General features: G+C 35.6%; 1 long non-coding RNA gene across 1 annotated transcript; it reads right to left on the bottom strand.

The window, feature by feature from the left end:
- Positions 1–7,843: 7,843 nt before the first annotated feature.
- On the bottom strand, positions 7,844–15,712 carry LOC128235148 (uncharacterized). The gene is made up of 7 exons (XR_008261146.1): positions 15,640–15,712; positions 14,777–14,881; positions 12,954–13,024; positions 11,693–11,826; positions 10,740–10,848; positions 10,333–10,404; positions 7,844–9,478 (listed from the first exon to the last, which is right to left on the bottom strand). It is a non-coding gene; the product is annotated as an uncharacterized LOC128235148 (long non-coding RNA).
- Positions 15,713–19,230: the final 3,518 nt, after the last annotated feature.

Below are 19,230 nucleotides of genomic sequence, written 5' to 3'. Positions count from 1 at the left end.
AATTTCTAGAGCTTACAAACAAAAAAGAAAAAAAGAAAATACTCTCACACACACACACACACACGCACACGCACACGCACACGCACACGCACAAACACACACACACACACACACACACACACACACACACACACACACACACACACATGCACGCTCGCACACAGGCACACACACACACACACACACACACGTGGACACACACACACACACACACACACACGCACGCGCCCACACGCGCACATATTGTTACCACACACACACACACACACACACACACACACACACACACACACACACACACACACACACAAACACACACACGCATATTGTTACCAGTCACACACACACACACACACACACACACACACACACACACACACACACACGCGCACCCACGCGCACACACGCACACACGCGAACACCCACGCGAACACGTACACGCCGGCACGCACGCCCGCACGCACACGCACACATACACTATGTAGTTTTACAATAAACTAATATATTTACCAGTTACCCTTAACCAAGAGATTAGTGTGATGAGATTAAATTACAAAACAGGATATTTCCCATGTGAATGGGTCTTTTCAAAGGTAGAAAATAAACGACAATGTATTCGTTTGTTACGTAGATCGTTTTCACTTGTAGAGTGTAAGACCTTTTTGTGGATATTCAGTAATAAATGCACACAATTACTAACATTATTCGTTTTAAATGGTTTGAGGTAAATATAAATTGGATCGTGGTCGGTTAGGAAATCGTGACAATTGCCCGAGTCGAATAAGCCAGTAAAGCGGCAAGGTAAATTAGGTTGCAAAACGGATATTGGCTACAAATTAAGAACTACCATACTGTGATTATATGCAAACCAAAATTAACGCCAATGAAACTGCTATGTGTTTTAATATGTGTTTTCCATCTATGATGACAATAAGTGTCTGTCTTATATATGCATCACTGACAGCATTAACATCTTATTCTAGTGTTTTAACATAAAAAAAATATGTATTCTGCAATAAATGTACATGATTTTTTTATTATATTTTTTAGGTAATATATCATATGACCAGTGATATACTTAACTTACTAGGATAATGACTTGAGTTAGGACATGACTTAAGATGTTTAATGAAAACCGACCCATAAGCGTCGGAGGCTTGATAACCGATCCCGGGTATAAACCGTAAATAATGCAATACTGTGTGGTACATGGTGATGTAGAAACTCATAAACATACTCACTGATGAAGTTGCCATTTTAACATGTTTTCGGACAAGAGCCTTGTGTCAAAAGTATTACAGATATTATATGAGATATAGGGATTCTTGTATAATTTAATTCGACATGTGCATGTTAAGAAATAAGGCAAAAATGTATCTTCTTTATTTTAGGTGTTGGTCGCGTATAGCATACAATAGGTATTCAATGAATTTATGTTATTTATATACATTCGTAAAAACTCACGTATGTGCTGTTAATACTTTTCAGAGATGACATACAATAATATTGTCGAGACTGTTTTTTTAAGTATCCTATCAATTTAATGATAATCATAAACGTTGCTAAGACAATTACTCATGTGTAAGCATTTTGCACTCAAAAAGCATTATGGCAATGAAATCAATGTTACGATTTTGTCTACTATATTTTTGTTGCACATGTGATGGTTTAAACTAAAAACATCTTACAACATCGTGATTCGCATTTGTCTCAATAGTAAATAGAACAGCATCGTACACATGTCTACTATAATCTCCTGTATTCCTTTGTCATGATCTTGGTTTATGACCAGCCCGAACTTCTTCACAGTCGTAATTAAATTAATTCTCGAAGACAACGATACACCTTTTGTTTCAACTGAGGCTACTTTAGAGTAATACTGAATAAAGTATTCACAAGGTGCAACGAGCGTTCACAAATAATTCAAATTAAGGTCTGACAAGCTGGAATAGATGCCTTTTGTTATAAGACTAATTTTCGTTATATTGTGAAAACAAAATTGTAAATCGTTTAAATATAATTTTCTTTTTTGATAAAGGGTACCTCCACAAGTACCATGCATTTTTCATCAACGAAAGAGAAACACGTTCATCGTTGCTACAAATGAAAGTAGAAAGGTTTCAGCGACATGAAATGCAATGAATGCAGGGTTGGTAGTTGTAATTAGATTGTAATCAGGTATTTCAGTTTGGATAGTACTCATTTGTTATGTCCATCAGACATATATACCATATACCTTAATGCATCCTATCCACAGTATAATAGCAATTTTCATCCTTTGGAATGCCTGAATTGTTCATGTTTAAAATCAGATTCATCATTTTTATAATACACAAAATACCGTTTCCCTCTTAGGTTTGAAACACATCTGGGTCCGTATTACAGAAGCATCTTAATATTTATTTTAAGTAATATTTTATCCTTGAACAATTTCCTTAGCCTAGGTAAAAAAATAAATAAAGATTTTCTTAAGTAGTATTTCTAAAAAATCTCAAGGAAATCTTTCGTAAAATGTTCCTTATCTTTACTTTTAACCTTAAACAATATCTATCCGCGTTTCTAAGGAACTTCGGTAATTCCGGGTCTAAATATAGAACGGATTTTGGAATTCCAATAGTTCGCCAACTAAATATAGAACCGGAAGCTGGAATTCCGGTATTTTCCAGCACAAAAATAGAACCGGAATAATGAAGTACGCACTAAACATATCGTGCAGACGGCATTTGTCTTTGTTTACCTTTGTACATATGGAGAAACAACACGTCAAGAAACGTTCTCCCAAATTTTCCCTGCATGATTGTATGCTGTTTACTGAGGTTATGGGAGGACCAAGCGGGCACAAAATCTAACACGTTACCAATACGTGCATAACAAGCACACACCATGTGAGTATATTTGTACAATTAAAATATATCTAAGCAGTAGTCAGTGCCAACTGACGGCAACTGTTACAATATTGCATCATGATGGTACGAAACAGAACGAATGCATACTAAAGGACTAGTGATAAATCATCGCAAAAATTATAACTAACTTCCAAATTGCATGTATACATGTTTGTATCACAGAGGCAGCAGAGTGCGTTGTTGTTTTGACACACCTCTTTGACCACGCCCCCCCCCCCTATTTTTAAAACCTAGTCTCATTTATAATGATGGTCAATTCGCGTTTCGAGTCATAATGGAAACCTTTAATACGGTATTATCGGTATCTAAATATGAATACATGCCTTTGGTAAACCGCCGATTGTATTATTGTCTGCAAACGATAGTTTTCGACAAAAAAAAAGGATCAGCGTCCCTCGGTCTTGTAATGTAACTTCTAAGAATTTTTCCTCAACTTCTAAGAATTTTTCCTCAACTTCTAAGGAAGGTTCGGACCTTCCTTATAATTTAAGGAAGAAATCGCTCCATTTAAGGAATATTTTAAGTTTAAAAGTTTCTGTAATATCACTTAAAATATTTCTTAAAAAATAAGATATTTTTAGTACATTTAAGGATTTTTTTGTATGAATTAAGGATTAAGTTAAAGATAAGATGCTTCTGTAATACGGACCCTGTATGATTTTGTTGCGATATCGATATCGGGTCAAGAAAGAGGGAATTGCTGCGCCAGGCAATTGTTATGATGTGCATGTTCCACCAGGGTTGCAAGTTCAGTTATTTTTACAACACTACAATAAAATATGGCCAGATAACTCCCTTCAGTGTTGCTTTTAGTTTAAGAAATACTTACACGTACACTTTGGATATTATTCATTTCATGAATTTAATGTTATTTGCAGATGGCAGTAGAACCGTCAAACGTCCTTATATATAGTCATTTCTAAAGACATTTATGTACTTATTATCGTGGGTTGGAGTTGATAAACATAAATTACTATCAATAAACAGCCACTAGAAATTAAACTGACTGTTAACAATGAATGAACAGCATCAGCAAAGCAAACAATGTGAGTATTATTCAACAGAGCGCAAATATGAATAACAAATGCACTCAACATTGTTTATACATTGATGCAGTTACATTTCGCTTGGATATATAATATCCTATTATCACATACTATTTACATTCGCCTTGTCCTTTGTGAAGATAATTCTTGACGTTCATATTGTATAACACACACGGAGTTATCACGTCATAGTTTATGTCAATATCGCCCTGCGAAAAGTTCAAAGCTACGTGATTTAATTAATGATATGCGACGTTACAAATAACAGCTCTTCTTTTATACAATATGTCGACATTTGTTTAAGAAGAGATAGTCAGTATTAGAACACACTGCTAAGATCTTATCGTAATTATTTGTTTTTAAATAAATAAAAGTACTATATATAGTGAATATAAGTATTGATCGCTAGCGTACTTCATTGAATTTGCTCGAGTGCCCAACTGCGTTCATACAGCATACACGCAAGAAAATACGATAAATCCTTAATAAACCATTTGTTAATATTCATTTAAACATGTGTTGCTATTATTAGAGATTTACCGAAACTTATTGATGCTTAAAAGTGCTTTAAATTACGTTTTTCATGGTCGACTTTTCAAAATATTCGGAGCGGGCGGAAGGGGTCACACTTCCTCGACCCTACCATTAGCAGTCCCAATGTTTTATAGCGTCATACTCGCCTGAACTGTCTGGTAAGTGTAATAGAATCATACCTACCTTCACAGGCTCATTTCAATAACTCATTGTCCTTGTTTCCTCTGGTATATATGGTTGTAACACACGAGCAACCCATTGAATTCAAATTCATTTTTTTTCTCATTTATTTTTCATCATATATCATATTAACATGATGCATCAAGAACAAATGTATATATATATGCTTAAACATTTCTATGTTGTGTAAAAAAGCATTTTTTATCAAACACACACGCGCTCACACACACACACACACACACGCACACGCACACGCACACGCGCACGCGCAAACACACACACACACACACACACACACACACACACACACACATAAACACACACACACGTGGACACACACACACACACGCGCGCTCACGCATACAAACACACACACACACACACACACACACACACACACACACACACACACACACACACACACATAAACACACACACACGTGGACACACACACACACACGCACGCACGCACGCACGCACGCACGCACGCACGCACGCTCGGACGCCCCCACGCACGCACACACACACACACACACACACACACACACACACACACACACACACACACATACGCGTTTATATATACTTGTGAGTTATATAGAGCTACACCGACGTACCGAGGTCTGCCCTTTCTGTTGAAGATAGAGCAACCATCTTTCAAATTAATATCGTAAATGGGGCATATATTGTAAATTGCTGTCGAGAATTCAAATAACATCAATAGTTTGTTCTTCAACTTTTCAACATCATTTAGAGGCATCTCCATATATGGTATGACATGTGTCTGTCATCTCCTCGTTTGCATATTACACACAACTGCCTCATAATGTTGATGATTAGTGAATACTTGTTTTAACTCATAACGTTGATGATCAGTGAATACGTGTTTACTCACCGAGGTAAAATATCGTTGTGTTAAATCATACATTAATTCTCGAGTTTACTAGCACTCATCATGAAGTTTTGACCCCTAGGAGGATTTTACCTCAAGTGTTCATCCTCCAGAGCAAACCCCAATCTATCCCACTTGGGCCTTTTGTTTCCTTCTTCTTCTTCTTATTATTATTATTTATTTAGCATTCGTAAGCTCCGCCCATTCCTTATCATACAGATTTTACTTCATGTCATCTAACCATAACATTTTGCGTTCGTGTACTTTGTGTGTGGCATTAACGACTTTGAACAAGTATTATGCTGCATTTGACACATTATTGTACACGGTTTTTTTCTTCCCGCTTCATTATTTTCAGAATTGTTTGATGACTCTAAAAATATCCGTGTTTTGCCCCGGAGGGTGGGTAGAGCGCACACCATGAAATTTAAACAGACTGCGTTGTTTTGTTTCCTGTCACGGAAACTTGTCAAAATTCAATCATGAGGCGGTGTAACCGCGCCAGTCAGAATCCGCTTTCTTTAGCTCTTAAAGGCCTAGTTTAAGGAATGTTTGGCATGATAATCCCCTGCTGTGCATCTCCTACTTATCACACTGGTTCCACAGTAGGGGCCAATATCATGTGCATTGGTTTATTGGCTCAGGGCCATTTAGGGTCAATTTTTATAATAAAACAATGAAAACTGCGCAACAGGATACTCAGATTGGAGATCTGATAAGCCAATTAGGCATTAAGATTAAGATCAACAGAGGTTGGGTACTTGGAGGGGGGGGGGCACTTATAGAAGGCTTAAACTAGGCCTTTAAGGTTGTTCGGTTAACGCACTCCCGGGTTTGGTTCCCAGCCTGGGCGCATGTTGGTTTGGTTTGTGGTCACCAAGCTGGACTAGTGGTATTTCTCTTGGCACTCAGGTTTCCCGCACAACACAACACCACACTATCGCGTAACAACTTGAGTGATTAATCGTACCAACTTTGTTTCACAATCGTTGCAAACAAAAATAAGTAAATAAACTAAAATAATACTTCAAACCTGGGAACAATGCCGTGATATCGTTGATTATTGCTCTTATATCAAACGCATTTTGAGACTTAAAAGGTGCATAGCAAACATTTCTACATTAATGTATATTAATACTGACTTGAAAGTACAGATACAAGTTCAGTAGTCGAAAGTTTAAACATAATGACATAGGGTTAAAGCCAGAAACACAGAAAAACAACACAAACATGCACAAACGACACACAACATATATAATGTATAATAGTAGGGGACTGTTTATCAAGGATTGTTGGGTTAAAACTTTGGAACTTCAGCAAAATGTAATTTTACTGGGGTTTAATTAGTTTGCGTACGCACAACCTCGTAAACAAATTGTAAAAACAAGCGGCACCATTAATGTCATTTGGAATGGTAAATGATAGACGCCAGGAGTCTAAAATCGTTTTCTCTTTTGTATCGGCGGACTATCAGACTACTTTGACATCGAGACTTCGATTTAACCAACTGTTCATCTGTCCGGAGACCGGATAGACATGTAACACGTGTTCCAGTGGTGTTTCTTTCATCAACTTAATCACAATTAACAAAGACGAGCTTTGTACTTAACCCTTGATCGGCCTTTGCCTTATTCTAACCAAACACAGCCGACGGAAATAAAATTAAAACTAAAAATGATACCTGCATAGTTTTGCCTAAGTTTATGTTTCTTCCTTTATTTATACCTATGTGTACCCATGGAGCTTATTTTCATCTTATTATTCACATTGCGTATAATTTGTTGGCTGTCAAATCTAAAAGCGATGATGCAAAAGAAATCGGATATAATTGTCAAGGGAAATAACTGAGTAAGAGAATTTGACATATTTGTCATTCGGAAACTCGGACTTGTAGGTTGGCTGCTAATAAGCGGTGCTAGAGTAAAAATATACTTCATAAAAAACGTCTAAATTTATTTTGGTTTTTAAATGTGTCCTCTTGTTAATGTAAATCTTCATTATTTCACACGTAACGTTTCAAACTGACCACAATATTAAACGGTTACCCGAACTGTGTTGGCCACTGGCTTATAGTATAACTTTTTGGCTACCATTTAGAGCACAAAGAGCCAATTCCCAGCAGCGGATCCCCCTTAAAGCCACTTCAGGGTTTCATCAAGATAATGACGTAGTATTTTGTTCCTCAAGTCCATTATATAGATCGCTCAATACATTGTATACATTCCATTCTGTAGGTGGAACTCCGTGAAGGAACTTTTTGTTCACCATCAGTGTAAAACAAAGCATCCTTTTAAGGCAAATTTATTTCACGTTGAAGTACATGTATTTTATACATTTCATTAAAAAATATAAGCAAAAGAATTGGGGGTCATCATTTTGCTTCAGAGCAAAAATAATCTAAAAACAAACAAACAAGAAGCGCCGTGGAGCGAGCCCTCACCTTTTTTCGAAGATTAAAACGAGTAAAATTAAATATTTTAATAATTAATAATGCCAGGGGATTGCCCCTTGATCTACACTTGAATATTGCAGAGACTGAGTCGAGTTGCCATGATTATGGAATTTTAAATAAATCATGGACATTTTATATACAAGTCATTTTTGGTTACATGCAGAGGGAAATAAAATAGTGAACGAGGTTAACAAGCACATATGTGAATACATTGTGCAATGAACAATGTTAATCTCTCACATTCATCACATACATTTGCCATCTTTACATGTCAAGAATATGTCACAAAATACAAGTGAGAAACTACAAAGTAACATGAACTGCAAACCAATGACTGACACCATGAAATTACACATTAACTGTGAATGTGTATAAAATACACTTCTCCATAAAATTCAAATGAGAAATTACTGTTTGAATAAAACAATCGGCAACTCTAAAAATCTATTTGTGACAAAAATTATTATGACATAATGTCACCACTACTGAGAACATTGTATCAGTGTTGTACATGACATACCCATTTTGTTAAATTCTATTTTTCATTTACAATGCAGTAGACCTTGGTCCCAGTTTTAGTTGTGACAAAATATAAATTCATTGTGGTCATTGTGTCAAAACTGTTTGAAAATAAAGTTAATTTATTGAAATTATTATTGTATAGAAACAATCGACAAATTCTTATCCTGGTAAACTTTCTGCAAATCAACTGAAATTATATTTATTAACCTAGATGATAAACAGTGCAAGCGAAAATAAAGTGCTTGGACAAGCCTTTTCAGCCATTTTGAAGTTTCCAAGGACTATTACTCTGACACACAAAAATGAACTCTGAGCAACTTTTGATAAAAAGGCTGGGTCATGTAACACTCGAAATGTGCTTATGATCCCATTGGCAATTAAAAATATGCTCTTCAAAACCTCCGGAAATCTAAAAATGATTGAATCTAATTTTTAACAATGTAGAATAGTAACGATGACTTCATCATGATGACATAATAGATACATACTAAGAATAAAGCCTTAAGCCAGAGAAAAAATATTTTAGATTCTCATCCCAGCCCGCCCGTCAAATAAAAAAAAATAAACATGCCATTCAGCCCCATTTTTCTTCTTCAAAATACGGATGAGTATCAAAACATATTTTCCTCTGGCCTTTTGCTGCAATCCACTGTAAGATATAAAATAACCTCATATGCAGTGAACCATTGGCTTACAGAGACATGCTTGGACACCTTGACACTATGTACAAGATGTACTAGCACTTTGAACACTTATTATTGTTTCAGTGTGCAATCTGTCGTTATCCAACTGTGTAATGTGCTTTTTATTTAATTCCACTTCAAACGAATTTGATTGAATTAATACAGTCTATCATCTTCAGTTCCCGTCTCATAGTAATGTTGAACACTTCGACATTTTCTTAGGAGTTGGCCTTGCTCCTCTGTTAAACGCTGAAAGTTCCTGGCTGAAATGCAAGAGAGGATTTAAGCTGGACAAAAGATAAAGGTTAAATAACATGAATAAATCACCAAGCCAGGAATATCGTTACACTTTAAATCATATATATAACTACCAATGTTATGAGCAACAGAAGAGTTCGAAGATATGTGCAAACTGGTTTGAGGAAATTGGAACTAGAGCTTGAAACTCTAAATGATCATGTGAATGTTGGTCTCACCATTCCACAAGTGGATTAAAAAATCACAAAATCGGCAAAAATGTATAACATTCCATGATTGCAACATCATTTGTGAGATATAAAATATTTGCCTCATGTACACAACTTTAAGTTGTATACAAGCATTCAGAGGTAGAATTTTAACAAACAGCAACACACCAATTTTAGAAAGCTTTTTGCATACTTTAGGAGGTAAAAAAAACTCATAGAGACTTGTCTTTAGAAAGCCTTTAAAACAAATATGATTGCATTTGAGCTGTGTTGTCTAAACAATGGTCAATCTCACGATTAATACAATTATGGAAAACAAGTATCAAATTTGTCCAAGATTTTGTCAAGGAAAAAATTATGACCAGATTTATCAAGACAGTGCCAAAATGTTCTCTTGAGTATAACAGGGCTTTTTTAAGTGACCTAACAAGTTAGTTTTTCGACAAAAGATGACCCAGTGCACACTGATGTGCTTCATTTCAACACCCACATTTCATCAGTAACTGGAAGCATACTTTGTCTATATAACAGACAGCAACATTGCTGCAAATCTATTGGATCATAAATAAAACTCTTTTTTTTAAGCGAACACTTTTAATGAGAAACAAGATAAGTCTACATCTGCAAGCAACATACAAACATGAATTTACCTTCAGGCAGCCCTTCAGCATGTTCAGAGATGACAGTGGATGGGGCAACTGTACCATTGTTCCCTGTAGCATCTGAAACACACAGTTAAGTTGAATGTTAACTGCTACAATATTATGAAAGCTTACTGGTATTCAGGTACAAAATTAACACATGCACTTACTGGATACATAAATTATAAATGTTACAAAAATTATTAGATCTAAATGTATTAATCAAGAAGTGTTGTCATTTTGGGCAACAATAAATCAAGGTGAACAAACATCTGCGGTTAAACTTCAACACACACAATTCATTACACACTTTTAGCATACATCATGAGGTACTAAAGTCAATGCATGTCTAGGTGCAACATTAAAAAGTATGTACCTATTTACAGATAAAATGCTCAATTAAGCCTGCAGTTTACCAAGATAAGCATGGTCCACTTCTGATCTTCTGTTGATGCACCAAGAGCATCTTGAGATGGTTCCGAGATCTCTGTTGTTTCTGCAACTGTATAATCGTCTTAACAGCATCTGAAATGCATTGAAAGTGTTTCAAACTGCAACATTCTCGGTTCAGTCTATATTATATACCTGTGTTATAGAGGGTTGGGTTGAAGTCATGGGCAAACAGAACTGTAATAGCATTAAATAGTCATTCTAAAAAACTGGCGCCAGTTTTCTAGTAATTTTGGAAATCTCTCTCTATATATAAATATTGTTGAATAATGAACACCATATTTCCAAACAACATTATGATGCAGAATACCATAAAAAGTTAAATTACAAGTGCAGAGCTCCTGATAATTCTGTAGGGTTAATGGTACTGTTTGCTGACCATTTTGGACCAAGCATATTGTTCACTTGTGGTTGAAATTAGCACAAGCCTACAAGCGCCGCACTCGTAAAATACGTTCCGGGCTGGCTTAGATCCTGGGTTTTATACAGCAGGGCTTGTTTAAAATTGTATTGCCAAGCAGAAGTATAAGAATTCTGGTTTCCTCATTCAAAAGATAAGGTTTTAATGCAAAAAGTTATTTTACTCTACTGGTGTTTGGGTGTAAAAGATATTAAAATACAAGGAATAATAATGTGCATACTTTTTGTGTTGTTTGTTCTTTATTTTAACTTGTATTTAGGAGGGAAAATTCAGGAATGTATTTATGGCATTATACGATTAAAAAAATCAGCTTTGTCAACTCCTGGTTGTGAAAGAAATGGGAAATATGAATTTTGTTGCTCCCGCTCCTTGCTTCAACTTTTCTTGGTCACAATCGAACAAATAAACAAATATTTGGTGTGGCCTTAAGTTCATATATTACCCATAAAAGTACAGTGCATTTATTCCTGAAATTGTTTGAGCTCATAAATGCCTTACTTTTGCTTCTTCCTTCCTGCTTGAATGCAATATGTCTCTCGCAGAGAATATATCCTCCAAATATTTTCCGCAGATGCCTCTCACTCTGATCAACCATATCCTGTAGCTGCTCCTGGGTCAAATCTTGAACATTGCTGCAAGAAATGTACAAAAATAGAAAAACATGTCCTGCAAACAATTGCTTAAGATTACTAAGTATGCTTACGGTACATAGCATTGTTTTATATACCGGATAGGTAAAGTTTAGCACAAGTCACCTATAGCTGATGTAGAAGTGTTTCACAACTCCATGGAAAGGTGTCTGTTGTAGCCCTTTCCATTGGCGAAGCAGTCACCAGTGTTTTTATTGTTTATAGTAGTACATGAAAGAAACTAACATTATTCATAATATGTGCACTGAACACATCCTTAATCAATAAAATGTAATGACAAAACAAGATTCCTTGAGAGCAAGGTTAATTATCTAGTCTATGTGCAGGTATCTCACTTAAACAGTTGTGGGATCATTCTGTATCAGGGATACATGTAATGATGTATGTCTTTCTGACAAGCTTTTAAAACAGACACATTCAGGTTTGACCGGTGAAGGAAACAAGACCTTTCCGGTTACCTTATACATTTAATCTCGATCTTGAATTCCATTATTTTTTCTCCATGGTCATTTCACTTTTACAGAATCAACTTCATCATTCTCTTCAGATATTGCCTGGTTTTCATTCCCTTTGTTCATTATGAAATGATTATCAATGTTTCAACCAAGAAAATATGCTAATATGTTAACAAGAGGGCCATGATTGCCCAAAGAGTTGTAACTTTATTTGAAGATTTTTCACTCCCCCGCTGACCAGGCACCATGGTGATATTTTCTTTGAAAAACAGACATGCTAAAACTGATAGGATTGTATGTACACAAACATATGTCAGATGTCCTAAAATCAATTTTAAGTTACATACAAACATTCTGAGGTACAAGTTGAACACACAACAAGTGAGCAATACACAAATCTTGAGAAGCTTTTAGCATACTTTGTGAGGTAATCAAACCGCAGTATAGCTGATGGTATTTTAAAATTTATAACATTTTGTAAGGAACACACACACACACAAACACACACATTCCGAGGTATATCTTAATAAGCATTGTGTCTACTTTATGAGGTACCTTTTGACAGAAAAAGTCTTTCAGTTATGAACATGAACAGACTGTGATCACCAGCGACAAATAATTACTCAAAGAAAGTTGGTTTCGTATTCAATTTACCTTGAGGCGGCCCTTCAGCATGTTCAGAGACAACTGTGGATGGTAAACTATCCCTCTGATTTCTACAGCATCTGAAACACAAATTTAAGTTGAATGTAAACTGTTACAAACTCATTAAAGCTTAAAACTTCACAAAAATATACTGATATTCAGGTATAAACAAGAGCTGTCACAGTATGTGACGAATGCCCCCGAATGTGATATTGACCTACGAACAAGGTCAGACAGTACATGAAAAGTTATACATATGGCAAGTTATTTTAAATTGCCTCTGAACATAAAAAAATACCACCCATACTTGACAACCTACACTGTTATGTCCTTATATTCAGAATTCCCTTGTGAATAAACACTTGTGTATCTTTCACCTTAGAGGTAGGGACACGGGTCTTGCACACGACACGTCGTCTTCGTATGTGGAACACATGTAGCAAGTGATTTTAAAATCTGTCCATACAAGGGAAAGTAACAGCCCAGACACGACAACCTATACTCTATGTCCTTATATGCAGCACTCCATTGTGAATAAACACTAAGTATGACCTTGACCTTTGAGGTAGGGACACGGGTCTTGCACGCGACACGTCGTCTTGGTATGTGGAACACATGTGGCAAGTTATTTTAAAATCTGTCCATACAAGGGAAAGTTACAGCCCGGACACGACAACCTATACTCTATGTCCTTATATGCAGCACTCCATTGTGAATAAACACTAAGTGTGACCTTGACCTTTGAGGTAGGGACACGGGTCTTGCACGCGACATGTCGTCTTGGTATGTTGAACACATGTGGCAAGTTATTTTAAAATCTGTCCATACAAGAGAAAGTTACAGCCCAGACACGGCAACCTATACTCTATGTCCTTATATGCAGCACTCCATTGTGAATAAACACTAAGTGTGACCTTGACCTTTGAGGTAGGGACACGGGTCTTGCACGTGACACGTTGTCTTGGTATGTTGAACACATGTGGCAAGTTATTTTAAAATCTGTCCATACAAGAGAGAGTTACAGCCCGAACACGACAACCTATACTCTATGTCCTTATATGCAGCACTCCATTGTGAATAAACACTAAGTGTGACCTTGACTTTTGAGGTAGGGACACGAGTCTTGCACGCCACACGTCGTCTTGGTATGTGGAACACATGTGGCAAGTTATTTTAAAATCTGTCCATACAAGGGAAAGTTACGGAGCCGGACGGACGGACAGACAGACTGACGATGCAATTTAATATGCCCACCTTCGGGGGGCATAAAAATAACACATGCAATTATAAACTAACTAGATGCTTACATCACTAAATAACAAACATACAATATCTGGATGTATAAATCAACAATTGTTTGTTGTTCTGAGAAATAATGTCCCTGAGGTGACACCAAATAAGTGACAAAATAACCCAGACTCTATGAATCTAATAATTTAAGAACAAGAATAAGTTTTACTAAATAAAGCTTAAAAACATTCTGAGGTTTAACTTCAACACACACATTCCATTACAAACTTTTAGTATACATCATGAGGTACTTTAAAGACTGTGCTGGTCTAGGTGCAACAGAAAAAAGAATGTACCTGTTTCAGTCATAAGCTCAATTAATGTCAGGATGGCTCAGAGGTAGAGTGTCCTCCTCACAACCAAGAGGTGAGCACTAGGTTTGATTCCCGCTCAGAAAATGTTCTAGTTTCCACTCATATGTACACTGTCTTAGTACTGAATTTGACTAAGGAAACCGACTGGAGTGTGTTTAAAATTAGCTGTTAGCTTTACACAATCGGGCTTAAATAAAGTAGTATAAACTAATGAGCACTCAAGTTTACCATGATAAGCATGTTCCAAGACTTCTGCTGATTCACTGAGGGCATCTTCAGATGTTTCTGTGACCTCTGTAGTATCTACAGCTGTATGACCATCTTTAACAGCATCTGAAATGTATCAAAATTCTATACCACGCGCACATCTGCCATGTCACAATGCCGTGAGATATTATTTAAAGTATTTGTCTTATGTTCACAAACATAGGTTTCAGGAGATGTAAGTTTAGTTTTAAGTTACCATACAAGCACTCAGAGCTACAATTTTGACAAACAGTAACACACCATTAGTTTCAAGCTGTTGGCATATTCTGTGAGGTAATAAAACATAGAAATATGTCTTTTGAAAACTTTCAAATGAAGTATGATTGAATTACATCTGTATGGTTTAAACATCTGCCAATCTGATGATCAATTCAATTATGTTAAACAAGTATAAGAGTTGTCCAAGAATTTTACAGGGAAGCAATCTCACCATGTTTAAGAAAGGTAAAAAAAATGGTTAAGACGGTATAAATAGGCTATTTCTTATGTGACCTAACAATTAAGTTTTCCGACACAAGATGACCCAATTCACACAGAGGTTCTTCATTTCAACACACACATTTCACCAATATTTTTACGCATACTTTGTCCAAATACATGTTAAAGAGTTTAATAAGCCTGATTTTAATAGATGACAAGATATCTAACATTTGTAAGCAACACACACACACACACATATTCCATGTTCATCTTTACAAGCATTATGTCTACTTTATGAGGTACCTCATCACAGAAAAATAGTCTTAAGTAATTAACATCAACAGATTGTGGTCACCAGCGAGAAATAACTATGTAAAGTAGGTTGGTTTTTGTATTCAATTTACCTTGAGGCGGCCCTTCAGCATGTTCAGAGACAACTGTGGATGGGGCAACTGTCCCACTGTTCCCTACAGCATCTGAAACACACAGTTGAGTTGATTGTATTCTGTTACAAACTCATTAAAGCTAAAAGCTTCACACATATATACTGGTATTCAGGTACAAAAATAACACAAGCAATTATTAACTAACTAGATGCTTACATCGCCAAATTACGAACATACAAGATCTAGATGTATAAATCAGCATGTGTTTGTCATTCCGAGAAACAATGTCCCCCAAGGTGACACCCAATGAGTGATTAAATAACCCAGACTGAATAAATCTGTTGATTGAGAACAAGCATAAGTTTTACTGAATTAAGCTTAACAAACTTTCTGAGGTTTGACTCCAACACACACACACACACACACACAATTCATTACAAACTTTTAGCATACATCATGAGGTACTTTAAAGTCGATGCTTGTCTAGATGCAACAGAAACATGTATGTACCTGTTTCAGATCATAAACACAATTAATGTAAGGATGGCTCAGAGTTATAGTGTCCGCCTCGCAGCCAAGAGGTGCTAAGTTTGATCCCCAGTGAGGAAAATGTTCTAGTTTCCTCTCATATTTACACTCAGTACTGGTGAGTTTGACCAAGGAAACCGACTGGAGTGTGTTTAAAATAAGCTGTTAGCTTTTACACAATCAGGCTTAAATCAATTAGTATGAACTAATTAGCACTCAAGTTTACCATGATAAGCATGTTCCAAGACTTCTGCTGATTCACTGAGGGCATCTTCAGATGTTTCTGTGACCTCTGTAGTATCTGCAGCTGTATGACCATCTTTAACAGCATCTGAAATGTATCAAAATTCTATACCACGCGCACATCTGCCATGTCACAATGCCATGAGAAGTATTTGTCTTATGTTCAAAGACAGGGTTTCAGGAGTTGTAAGGTCATTTTAAAATTTTAAGTTATATACAGTCATTTATCACACAGCAACACACCATTATTTAAAAACTTTTGGCCTACTTTGTGAGGTTATAAAACATAGACAAGTGTGACCTGGATCTTTTACAAAGGGAAACAGGTCTTAAAGGCTGTCTTTATGTGGTTTACAGATGTGCAAAGTTATTTTAAAATCTGTCCAAACATCAAAAGGTTACAGCCTGGATATGACCACCTATACTCAATGTACGGTATGTATATTGAACAATCTATAATGATCAAACACAAAGTGTGACTTTGACCCTGGAGGTAAGAACACAAACCTTGCACGTAACACTAAAGTATACTAAACATGTGTGCCAAATAATTTCAAAATTTCCATACATGTGAAAGATAGAGTTCGGACAATGAACAGATATACTCTATGTCATTAAACGCAGCATTCCATAGAAATCAAACCATAAGTGTGACCTTTGAGGTAGGGACACGGGTCCTGCAAGTGGAATGTCATCTTTGTATGCAAAACAGCAAGTTACTTTGAGAACTGTCTATACATGAAGAGGATACAGTCCGGGTTATATAGTGTAATTTTGACTTTGGAGGTAAGGACATTGGCCTTGCACACAACATAACGTCTTTGTATGCATAACACATAAGTATTTTAAAATCAGTCCATAGATGACTTCATAACAGTCCAGACACAACTGGGAGGGACAAAGGACACACGAATGATTTTAATTAGCCCAATTGGGATTCATAATCATTTATGAGATATCATAAAAGTATCTGTCTTCAGCACACAACCATGTATATCAAGCACCATAAAATCATTTTACAATTTAAAATTATGACAAACCTTCTGAGGTACAATTCTAACACACTAAGGATAAATGAGCTGAAGGTAATTTTACATAATGATGAACTGCAGTATAGATGATTGTGTGGTCTTGACAAAGGCCAATCACATAATGAATTAATTATGGAAAAAACTATTCATTTCAACAGTTTTAAGATTCCCACAAATGTTCTGATGAACAACTTTTAAACACAAAATTCTAACAAACAAAAAAACAAGACACAGACTGAAAAAGTAAAAAAACTATTGAGATTTTTTTATTACTTTGTGGATTTTTACGGCAATAGTAGGACAGGGCTTTCCGTAATCTTGTTCAAATGGAGAACAAAATTATGAATATTCAAATGGTTGGGCGGAAAATTAAGTCATATAACTTTTAGATGAAATTGGAAAATAAAATAATGTAAGGCAAATACAGTGTACATGAAATGAGTCAGAGAACATGACATTGCCAGGCTTTTGTATATCATATGTCATGTGTAAATTCGAACTACGACAGAAAAAAATTGTCTCTCTGTATTTAATAATACAAAAAGAATTGTTTGCTTTAAATTTTTTAAGGCAATATGATTTTTTTTTATTAAACATTAAATCCCATGTACATGCTTCTTAAAAACAGTAAGTACCAAATGTTTTAATAATCAATATTTTTGAACGCTAAAAGACTTTTCATGTACACTGAATATGTAGTTCTCAATTTTGCATATTCAGAAAAACCATGCAAATAACAAAAACAATTAACAAGGAACATCTCGATATTACTGAATTGTTCAAAAACCACAGGCTTGACATCATTTTTCTGCAAAATATTGTATACAAGTTTGTAAATGCAGAGACATTGATGTCAACATTATGATTCAACTTACTATCATAAAGTTGCCGATAGTTGTCTGGATTCAAGTTAAGTCCATTTGAATGAAATAGCTTTGATTGTGTGCACCTTGCTAATAAAACAATTTCATTTACAAGGAATTCAATTGATTAAGTCATGTCTGTATCTACACCATAGGCTATGTAATAAATTATAACTTACATTTCAATCAAGACAAAATAGTAGTATATATCCGTAAGTTTTTATAGGTTTTAAAGGGAATAATTCATAAAAACAAGCAATGAAAGAAATAATTCAACACTTAACGAAACTAGAGGTTGAGGTTGTATGATGGTCTATTATTAAAATTTGTGACGTCATAAAGCTCACACCAAATTGGGGTATCAATAGGGGAAATCAATAATACAAATTTTACCCAAGTGAGATGCAATACCCGTCAGACTTTATTTAACATCCAACAGAGTTTGAGTACAATGCATTCAGTATTTTGACTTCAATTAAAAAGAAAAGAAAATCAAAACATTTTATTTACCTTTCGCTTTCTCCAAGGTACATCAGCAACACCATAATCGTACCTCAATTCAGTGTCTTTGCTGATCATTTCAGTTGCATACAGACAGAGTCTTGGTTGATGTCTGTCATCAACAACTTTAACCATTTTGCAATTAGGCTTTGTGTATCGGTCCAAGTCGTTGACCATGCGTGCCAGACACGTGTCTTTTGAGGCATCGATGCTATTAAAACAATTGAAACATAACATTACTACAAAGAAAGGAAATGTATTATGACAAATGTCCCTATGTGTTTAATGTCCCTATGTGTTTAATGTTCCTATGTGTTTTTTTCACCACTTTGGGTGTCATTAGATTTTTTTTATTTTGTGAACAACAATGCTTCAGTTTAAAATATTGAAACCAAGAAAACTATTGACTTTGATAATGTTTTTTTTGTTTGGAGAATGCACCC

The sequence above is a fragment of the Mya arenaria genome, chromosome 5 (genome assembly GCF_026914265.1).
Source record: "Mya arenaria isolate MELC-2E11 chromosome 5, ASM2691426v1".
NCBI classification, from domain to species: domain Eukaryota; kingdom Metazoa; phylum Mollusca; class Bivalvia; order Myida; family Myidae; genus Mya; species Mya arenaria.
The sequence above is the reverse complement of the archived record's forward strand: the minus strand, read 5'-3'. Positions and strand labels throughout refer to the sequence as shown.